Genomic DNA, 11,026 nt, shown 5'->3' on the forward strand with positions numbered 1-11,026 from the left:
AAATTCGAAACAAAATTTCCACATTCTCGCAGGAGGTGGGAGAGTCCTTCAAAGATGCGTGGATTAGATTTAGGTTCTTCCAGTGAGACTGTCCACACCACGGATTTAACGAAGTGCAGCTGCTAACACCACGAGGGCCAAAATCACCCGAACAGTCCACGGGAAGGGCCAGCATGCTGAGTCCAAGGACCAGCGTGCTGAGTCCAAGGACCAGCGTGTTGAGTCCAAGGACCAGCGTGCTGAGTCCAAGGACCAGCGTGCTGATATGTGTACTGATGGACAGCCACAACGTCCTGCGTGTGCACACAGACACACACGGACAGCCACAGACGTCCTGTGTGTTCTGGCGGACACCCACGGACGTCTTGTGTGTACTGAACAGACAGCCCACGTGGGCTAAAATAACCCGAACAGTCCATGGGAAGGGCCAGCACGCTGAGTCCAAGGACCAACATGCTGATATGTGTACTGATGGACAGCCACAGACGTCCTGTGTGTGCTGACGGACACACACGGACACACAGGGACATCCACGTACGTCTTGTGTGTGCTGGCGGACACCCACGGACGTCCTGTGTGTACTGAACAGACAGCCCATGTCGGCCAAAATCACCAGAACAGTCCACGGGAAGGGTCAGCGTGCTGAGACCAAGGACAACCGTGCTGATATGTCTACTGATGGACAGCCATGGACGTCCTGTGTGTGCTGACGGACACACACGGACACACACAGACAGCCATGGACGTCATGTGTGTGCTGACAGACACCCACGGACGTCCAGTGTGTACTGAACAGACAGTCCACGTGGGCCAAAATCACCCGAACAGTACACGGGAAGGGCCAGCGTGCTGAGTCCAAGGACCAGCGTGCTGATATGTGTACTGATGGACAGCCACAGACGTCCTGTGTATGCTGACGGACACACACGGACACACAAAGACACACACGGACAGCCACAGACGTCCTGTGTGTGCTGACGGACAGCCACGGACATCCTGTGTGTGTTGGCGGACACCCACGGACGTCATGTGTGTACTGAACAGACAGCCCACGTGGGCCAAAATCACCCAAACAGTCCACGGGAAGGGCCAGCATGCTGAGTCAAAGGACCGGCGTGCTGATATGTGTACTGATGGACAGCCACGGACGTCCTGTGTGTGCTGACAGACACACACGGACACACACGGACATCCACCGACGTCCGTGGGTGTCCGCCGTCCTGTGTGTGCTGGCGGACACCCAAGGACGTCCTGTGTGTACTGAACAGACAGACCACATGGGCCAAAATCACCCGAACATTCCACGGGAATGGCTAGCATGCTGAGTCCAAGGACCAGCGTGCTGATATGTGTAATGATGGACAGCCACAGACGTTCTATGTGTGCTGACGGACAGCCACAGACGTCCTGTGTGTGCTGATGGACACACACGGACATCCTGTGTGTCCTGACAAATACACGGACATCCGTGTGTCCTGACATACACCCGGACATCCTGTGTGTACTGAACAGACAGCCCACGTGGGCCAAAATCACTCAAACAGTCCACGGGAAGGGCCAGCATGCTGAGTCCAAGGACCAGCGTGCTGAGTCCAAGGATCAGCGTGCTGATATGTGTACTGATGGACAGCCACGGACGTCATGTGTGTGCTGACGGACACACACGGACACACACGGACAGCCACGGACGTCCTGTGTGTGCTGGCAGACACCCACAGACGTCCTGTTTTTACTGAACTCATAGCCCACGTGGGCCAAAATTACCCGAACAGTCCACGGGAAGGGCCAGCATGTCGAATCCAAGGACCAACGTGCTGATATGTGTAGTGATGGACAGCCACGGACGTCCTGTGTGTGCTGACAGACACAAACACAAACACGGACACACACGGACAGCCACGACGTCCTGTGTGTGCTGGCGGACACCCACGGATGTCCTGTGTGGACTGAACAGACAGCCCACGTGGGCCAAAATCACCCGAACAGTCCACGGGAGGGGTCAGCGTGCTGAGTCCAAGGACCAACGTGCTGATATGTCTACTGGTGGACAGCCACGGACGTCGTGTGTGTGCTGACGGACAACACGGACAGCCACGGACGTCCTGTTGTGCTGACGGACACACACGGACGTCCTGTGGTTACTGACGGACACCCACGGACGTCCTGTGTGTACTAAACAAACATCCCACGTGTGCCAAAATCACCCGAACAGTCCACGGGCAGGGCCAGCGTGCTGAGTCGAAGGACCAGCGTGCTGATATGTATACTGATGGACAACCACGGACGTCCTGTGTGTGTTGACGGACACACACGAACTGCCACAGACGTCCTGTGTGTGCTGACGGACAGCCACGGACGTCCTGTGTGTGCTGGCGGACACCTACGGACGTCCTGTATGTACTGAACAGACAGCCCACGTCAGCCAAAATCACTCAAACAGTCCACGGGATGGGCCAGCATGCTGAGTCCAAGGACCAGCGTGCTGATATGTGTACTGATGGACAGCTACAGACGTCATGTGTGTGGTGACGGACACACACGGTCAGCCACAGACGTCCTGTGTGTGCTTGCGGACACCCACAGACGTCATGTGTGTACTGAACAGACAGCCTACGTGGGCCAAAATCACCCGAACAGTCCACAGGAAGGGCCAGCGTGCTGAGTCCAAGGACCAGCATGCTGATATGTGTACTGATGGACAGCCGCGGACATCCTGTGTGCGCTGACGGACACACACGGACACACACAGACACACACAGACAGCCACAGACGTCCTGTGTGTGCTGACGGACAGCCACAGACGTCCTGTGTGTGCTGGTGGACACCCACGGATGTCCTGTGTGTACTGAACAGACAGCCCACGTGGGCCAAAATCACCCAAACAGTCCACGGGAAGGGCCAGCGTGCTGAGTCCAAGGACCGGCGTGATGATATGTGTACTGATGGACAGCCACAGACGTCCTGTGTGTGCTGACGGACAAACACAGACACACAGGGACAGCCACGGACATCCGTGGGTGTCCGCCGTTGTGGGAACCAAAATTTGCACTGTCGATTTCCGTTTAAATAAGGAAACTAGGAAAACCCTAATTTCCCAGAGGACTCGGATATCTGCTAATTACCACATGTCAAGCAATCAGAACACGAGAATAACAACGATAAGAATAAGAATCGAAAAAAGAGACCAAAGTAGATCTTATTCCGAATCTGCATATGAGCGTTTACAACAAGGTATAAGCCTGGGCTCGAGAGCTGTCGGAGAGATTCCTAGTTCTAGCAACCCTAAGACGGCTAAGCCTAATTGAGTCGCAGCTCGAAATAACAAAAACGGAAAATTGCCTAAATTGCTCTAAGTGCTAAGTTTGCTCTGAAAAATTCTCTCTTTATGCTCCTCGCCTAGGACTCCTTATATACTAGCTCCAAGGTTGGTTTACGCTTTTAATCTTCTGCCCTTAAGACGTCATAGCATAAAAATGAAGATATTTCATTTTTTCCCGATCTTCACAATTATCTTCAAAACATCCGTATTTATCCGCGGAAACTTGACATTTATCCTCCCTTGTGGACCAAGCGTAAACCGTGCGGTGGTTTACGGGCTTTTGGTTAAGAAATCGTAGGATGGGCCTCGAGTCGTGTCTTAGGTCCCTATGGGCCGTCTTCCGACTCGATACGTTTCTTACGATTTCTTTCGATAAAGAACAAACTTTCCGTGGTTTTTAACTCGCAAAGTTTGATCGATAATTTTGAATAGCGGAAAACATAGACTGAGCTTGCTACGGTCTTCGGGAGATAGCATTTTAAGGTTTGACGAGAATGCATGGACTGGTGTCGTCTTGACGTTTCGGAAGAGCTCAGTCGCTATGCAGCGACCGAGCGGGACGAGCTCTCGGTCGAAAGAAAACAAAATATAGGTTCTATTATACGCGGATCCATAAATGATCCAATTACCATCCTTCTTTTTTGTTTTGTAGGAGTTAAAAAAATAATATGATGGTTCCGTTGCTTTATATATCATTTTTTTTATCTGTCTATAATTCAGCAATCCCAAGTGTCTTTTTTTTTTGTTTTTGTAAATAAGCTTCCGGTGTGAAAACAAAGTTTGTGACGTTGAGATGTGCCCGAATATGGAAAATATCATTTTAAATACCCCTTTCTTATCCCATACTACTCTTTCAATATATAATCTAATTTTTTTAATCTAAAAAATTTCATATCGAATTCGAAGTGCCATGCTATTATTACTTAACTAATTCATATTTCCGAGGGCGAAGGCATAGCATAGTATTTTTTCTTTAAAAAAAAAACTCATTGGTGCCAAGCGTTAGGGAATGCTACACGTTTGGTAATTTCTCCTCCGACTAGGATAAAGGATGCTATTGAAGCGGCAAATCCCATGCATATTGTCTGTACATCGGGTCGCACGAGCGGGACGAGCGCTCGGTCGCTACGTAGCGACCGAGCTTGGCCGAGAGATCGGTCGCTACGTAGCGACCAAGCTTTGGCTCGGTCGCTACGTAGCGACCGAGCGGGTTGGATGCTCGGTCGCTACGTAGCGACCAAGATCGGCTCGGACTTGGTTGCTACGTAGCGACCGGACAGCGTGTATGTGCGGTAGCTACGCAATGATCGAGCTTGGTTCGTTTGCTTTGAATCTTCAAGGATACTTCTTCGTAAAAACTTCGTATTGGTTATTTTTTACGAAAATTATATCTTTCTTTTTACTACCTCTTTCGGAAATGTGATTTCTGAGGGTTTTCGGGTGATAATTCCGTCGTAACCGTTTTGACCCCAATAGTTAGCCCCCCAGCCCGTTAGGACCATGCATCGTAGGGTCCTAGCGTGCGGTTAGGCATGTTTGGCAAGTTAGGCGTGTTGGACGGAATTAATATCCGAAAGTCCGAGTTTGAATAGTAACTTCTCATGCCTATAAGAAGGGAGGTAACTTGTTTCTAGTTTTTCACTTCATTATCTTCTCAAAGTTTAAGAGTGAAAAGGTCCTTTCAATTTTCACTCTCTGGCATTGAGATTTTTCCTTTCCCTCCCTGTTGAGAATGTCTCAAGGGATTTCGGGAAACGCTCGGCCTACTATCTTCAATTGCGAACTGTCTGTGACCAACGCGGTGAGGTTGTTCGAGAGATCGACTCCGCTGACCCTGCCGAGGCCGACGCACATTGGGTGGCTTTGTCCAACGTGGAAGAACCGCCTCCCGAGCCGTGGGTTCCCGTGAGGCCTTTTTCGGAAAGGGTCATCGGGAGACCGAGCAGGTGTACCCTCCCATTCCTTGGGACCGTACGCAGCTTCTGTCACGTTCCGGAAAACGTGGATTTTCGATTACCCCTCGAGGGGGAGAGGGCTGACGAACATCCCAAAGGCTTTTTTACTTTGTACGAGGAGCATCTGATGCGTGCTCGCCTATGGTTTCCCATACCGTCGGTTATAGTAGTGTTTCTGAACCTTTTGGAAGTTTCGATAAGTCAGATTTCTCCCCGCGGTATAAACCACCTTGTCGGGTTGCTAGTCTTGGGATACGAGCGAGGCATAAAGCTTACTGCTGAATATCTCGAAGCTTTCCTTACGATGTCTCGTGTTGGGGCCGATCGTCTGTATGGTTTTAGACCGCGTACTTTTATGGAGGTCCTGAAAGGATTCCCTCAGGGCGATCGTGGATGGAAGAGTTACTTTTTTACAGTTAGATTGGATCAAGCCTCGGTTGCCGTGGAGTGCCTTCCCTCGTTTAGGCGACTGTGGGGGGTAGGAGGTAACGTGTTGAATGATCACTCGTTATTTTCTTACCACCCACTTTTTTTTACTTTATATCTGAACTATGTCTATTTTGTAGTGCACAACCCCATTCCTCCTTTTCTGGAAGATCTGTGCGTCGTTCGAAACCTTCTCCGTGGTGGCCCGCTGCTTTGGGGTTACTTTTCTCCCGAGAGGGTCCGTGCTGCGGTCGAAACTCATCGATCTTGTTTCAGCTCGTCGATTGATGATGACATGGGGGTGTTTTTTGAAGATACTTCCTTGCCTGCTGTCTATGCCACTGGGCAGAGCAGTGGTCAAAGGCCGCCCGACGCTGAGGATGATGCAGAACCGACCGTTGAGGATCCCGTCTTTGGTGGGTGAGAAGGTAGCGATTGGACGGACTGATCCTTTGTGTCGATGGTTGAGTTGGATTATCGTTTATTTGTTTTCGGCCAAGTGTGGCCTTTTAAATTTGGATTTCGTTTAGGCCTAGATGGCTGTATTTGTATTTTCCGGGACTGGTCGTTGGTGGCTTTGAATCCCTTACCGCTTTACGCAGTTTATATATATGATGAATGTTTCATCTCAAATTTTCCTGAGTAAGTTCGTAGTAAATATGAGTTGTCGTCTCATATTTAGTTCCGCTGAGACGTTCAATCTGTTGGTTCATTCGTGATTCTCGTAGAAAATTACTTATCTCTACGATTTTCGGGAACATTGAGATGTGAACAGAGAGACATGGTTTAGGATCTCGTATCTTTTGGATATCATGTCTTGAGATGTTTGAGACCAGAGCGTTGGGTTTAGGGCAAGACCTAGGTTTACTTTCGGTTGAGGTTTGTGCGGTGACTAGCCGGCTATCGTTTTTCCTGTTGCGATTTCTTCCTGACTCGCACCGATTTAAAGTCCGCGATAGGTTCTCGGCTTATATGACTTGTATGGTACGAATCGAGCATCTTCTTAGAGGCAATTTTTAAGCCAACTGGGAGTGCTAAACCAAAATTTCAGATTTTTGTTGTAGCGCGCTTTCGTCCTAGTGTTGGACGTTTTTGAAGATCAAAAGAGTGATCGAATTGCGTCTGTTTAAGACGGCTGGCGTGTTCGTCGGGGCCAATCGACGAACCGGGTGTAAGTTTTTTGTGGTCGCGTTCGGACAATTTGTTAGTATTATCTTCGAATTTAAACTTTGCGACGTCTCGCAGTTGTTTCGAGGATTATACGTGAAATTTGTGTGTTTGAAAGATTATAATTTTACGATTTTGAGCCGTATGAGGCTGCAGACAAGAGTCTTAACGTTTCCAGGCGGGTCCTGAAAGTTTTTGCGTTTAACCGAATCGTAAACGTTTTTGATAAAAAGGAGCAACGTAGATTATAGTATTCATTTTTGAAGTTTCTAAAAACTCGATTACAATAACGAAGATTTTTCGAAGTGGGAGTATACGAGTATACGCACCCACTCCCCCCCCTCCTTTTTAGAGAGGGGGATAGCTGAACTCGTCTTTTGACGAGCTGCCTATGTACCCCTTTCGAGGATCAAGCCATCTCGTAGTTTTGCTTCATGCCGCGAGTGTTTTTACTCGGCGGTAGACGTCGCGCTGTCCGCCTTGACTGTGTTGATCGTGGCTGGGTCAACGCTATTTTCCGGATGTTCCGGTTGAGTTGTAGCGTGGGCTTCGGACTCGTGTCGAGTTTCGGCGTCCGATGCGTTTGCGTTGGTAGACAATTTTAATTCGTCTTTTCTTGGGGCGTTTTTGGCTGAAGATGGATCTATCTTCGTGTGTTTGCCGTTTGCAGTTGCAGAAGTCGTGATTTGCCTTAACTTGTGCTCTGCGAGGAAGCATAGCCGCAACTGTTTTTGGCATCCCCAGATAGCCGCGACTTCGCTTGGGGTTGGGAATTTGAGACCCATGTGGTAGGTCGACGGAACTGCCTGCATGGCGTTGAGCCATGGGGTTCCCATGATCACGTTGTAGATAGCGGGATGATCGACTACCGCGAACTCGACGATTTTCGTGATCTCCTTGGCCATGACTGGCAACTGGATCGATCCAAGAGTCATCGATACTTCGCCTGAAAAACCCGTGAGCGGTTTTGGCGTCGGAATTACTTCTCCGAGTTTGATGCTCATCCGCTTGAGAGTGTCGCGAAATATTACGTTGACCGTGCTTCCCGTGTCGACGAGTATCCTTCCGACTTCTAAGTCTCGTATGACAAGATCTATGATGAGCGGATCGCAGTGAGGTTGATCGATGCTGCCGGCTTCCTCCTTTGTGAAGGTGATCGAGCAATTTTGGCCATCTCGGGGAGGAGACCATGTAGGCCAATTTGCACTCGACTCTGCCTTCCATTGGTAAGCCTTGATGGCCGACACAGTGTCGCCGCAGTATTGTGATCCTCCGATGATCATGTTGACTCTGCGACGATTGTTATCATTCCCCTTGTCGTCCGGCCTCCTACCGCGTTATCCCCGGGTTGGTTTTGTTGAGGGATTTTTCAGCGGGCGGATTTCTGTCCGTCTTTCGAGGGCGATCAGAGTCGAGGATGAGATCCTTGACGCTGGTCACTTCCGAGAGCTCTCCAGCGAGCATCTTCGCGGCCAGCCTTGCTCCCAAGACTTTGCAGTTGGTCGTGGAGTGTCCTCGGGACTGGTGGAGCTCGCAGAAGGTGTTTTCGTCGTACCCTTGATTGCGGGTCCACGTGTTGCCCATGGTTCGGCCTTGATCCGAATTGATCGCATAATTATGCGCCCCTTGGAGATCTTCCCCCTCGTGATGAACGTACTTGTCGTTACGAGAGTTCTTCTTTCTCCCCTTCGGATCCACGTTCTTCGAGGATGGTCTTGCCGCCTTATGTTTTTGCGATAAGACTTTAGTTTCTTCCTCGACTATGATGTAGTCCGTCGCTTTGTGGAGGGCGCCCTGGATCGTTCGCGGTTTGTCGAGACTTATCCACTTTCTGAATTTCGACTTGTACCAGAGCGTCTTTCTCAGCGCGTCGATGGCCACTTTGTCGCTTATCCCGCTGACCCTGGACATTATCAGCTTGAACCGACTGATAAACTCGCGGAGGGGTTCGTCTTCCCTCTGGGAGAGACTCCAGATATCAACATCGGAAGTTTCTCTGTCTATGAATACAAAGTATTGTTTGAGAAATTCCGATGCGAGCTGTCGGAAACTCCCGATGGTGTTGCGATGAAGGCGTGCGAACCACTCGAGCACCGCTCCTTCCAGATTTTTGACGAACAGGCGGCAGTAGCCGGCATCCTTTTCGCCGTCCTTCAGTTTAGCTCTTCCCATTGCGATGTGGAAAGCCTGAAGGTGCGCTTTTGGATCGGCCGTACCATCGTACTTTGGTACTTTGATTTTCCCGGATCAGATACCCTCATATCCGAAATGCGACTGGTAAAAGGGGTCTTCCGAGCTCATTCCAGCAGTCGATCGATTTCGGGGGCAGCACTAGTAGCATGATGGATTTGAGACTTTACGGCCCTTACTTCCGCCGCAGGCTTGGTGATGTAGTCGCGAAGATCGCGGATATCCGATGTTTCGTCAGTAGATTTCCGAGCCTGTCGGCGTTTACTGCGAGTGAGCTCGGTTTGCCTTTCAGCCAGCTCCTCTGGTTCATTCCAATAGGCGATTTCCTCTTCTTCCGTCATTGGGTTTTCGAACGGGGAGCTTTCCCGAGTAGATCGGCTTCTGGTCCTTCTTGGATGTCTGTCGACGTCCTCGTCGGTGTCGTTGGAGACATCGCTAGGATCCAGGTCAATGCACTCGGGTTCGTTACCCTCCGAGTCCTTTGCAGGGGGCGGAGGACTTTCAGGGTTCCCCTTTTCGATGGGAGATTTCTCGCTAGGGTTTTGACCCGAAGGTCGTTCCCGAGCGACTCCAGATCTGTCGAGTGGGGTAGCGAAGTCGAGCTTCTTCCCGTGGATTTTGGTGGTTCCGCGGGGACGGATTGCTCCAGTCCTTTCCGTTAACGTTTCAACCTGTTTGGTCAAGGTACTCACGAGCTTATCCTGTTCTTCCGACCTTTTCTCATAGGTGGCGAACATCTTTTAAAACTCCTCGAGCGTCCCGGCGTTGGCTTGTGCGTTGGCCGCGGATACGTCCGCTGCTGGAGTGTGGAGATCGGTGCCGCTGCCTCCGTTAAGAGGAGTCTGCACGTTATCCGCGTCGTTAGTTGACATGTCTGATTGAGCGTGATGTGGCTTTTGCGGGTTAGATTGATCCGTACCCACCCTCCTTCTAGCGCTAAACTGTGGGAACCGAAATTTGCACTGTCGATTTCCGTTTAAATAAGGAAACTAGGAAAACCCTGATTTCCCAGAGGACCCGGATATCTGCTAATTACCACACGTCAAGCAATCAGAACACGAGAATAACAACGATAAGAATAAGAAATCAAAAAAAGAGAGCAAAGTAGATCTTATTCCGAATCTGCGTATGAGCGTTTACAACAAGGTATAAGCCTGGGCTCGAGAGCTGTCGGCGAGATTCCTAGTTTTAGCAACCTAAGACGGCTAAACCTAATTGAGTCGCAGCTCGAAATAACAAAAACGGAAAATTGCCTAAATTGCTCTAAGTGCTAAGTTTGCTCTGAAAAGTTCTCTCTTTATGCTCCTCGCCTAGGACTCCTTATATACTAGCTCCAAGGTCGGTTTAAGCTTTTACTCTTCTGACCTTAATCCGTCATAGCATAAAAATGGAGATATTCCATTTTCCTGATCTTCACAATTATCTTCAAAACTTCCGTATTTATCCGCGGAAACTTGACATTTATCCTCCATTGTGGACCAAGCGTAAACCGTGTGGTGGTTTACGGGCTTTTGGTTAAGAAATCGTAGGATGGGCCTCGAGTCGTGTCTTAGGTCCCAATGGGCCGTCTTCCGACTCGATACGTTTATTACGATTTCTTTCGATAAAGAACGAACTTTCCGCGGTTTTTAACTCGCAAAGTTTGATCGATAATTTTGAATAGCGGAAAACATAGACTGAGCTTGCTACGGTCTTCGGGAGATAGCATTTGAAGGTTTAACGAGAATGCATGGACTGGTGTCGTCTCGACGTTTCGGAAGAGCTAGGTCGCTATGCAGCGACCGAACTTTGGCTCGAGCCCGGTCGCTACGTAGCAACCGATCTTGGCTCGGGCTCGGTCGCTACGTAGCGACCGAGCTTGGCTCGGGCTCGGTCGCTACGTAGCGACCGAGCGGGACGAGCGCTCGGTCGCTACGTAGCGACCGAGCTTTGGCTCGAGGTCGGTCGCTACATAGCGACCGAGCGGGAC

The 11,026-nt window shown here is 50.0% G+C and overlaps 1 non-coding gene across 1 annotated transcript; it reads right to left on the reverse strand.

Moving 5' to 3' along the window:
• Positions 1–106, reverse strand: LOC125595930. Its single transcript, XR_007330724.1, has one exon. It is a non-coding gene; the product is annotated as a small nucleolar RNA R71 (small nucleolar RNA).
• Positions 107–11,026: the final 10,920 nt, after the last annotated feature.

This window comes from Brassica napus, unplaced genomic scaffold (genome assembly GCF_020379485.1).
Source record: "Brassica napus cultivar Da-Ae unplaced genomic scaffold, Da-Ae ScsIHWf_1099;HRSCAF=1564, whole genome shotgun sequence".
Classification (NCBI taxonomy): domain Eukaryota; kingdom Viridiplantae; phylum Streptophyta; class Magnoliopsida; order Brassicales; family Brassicaceae; genus Brassica; species Brassica napus.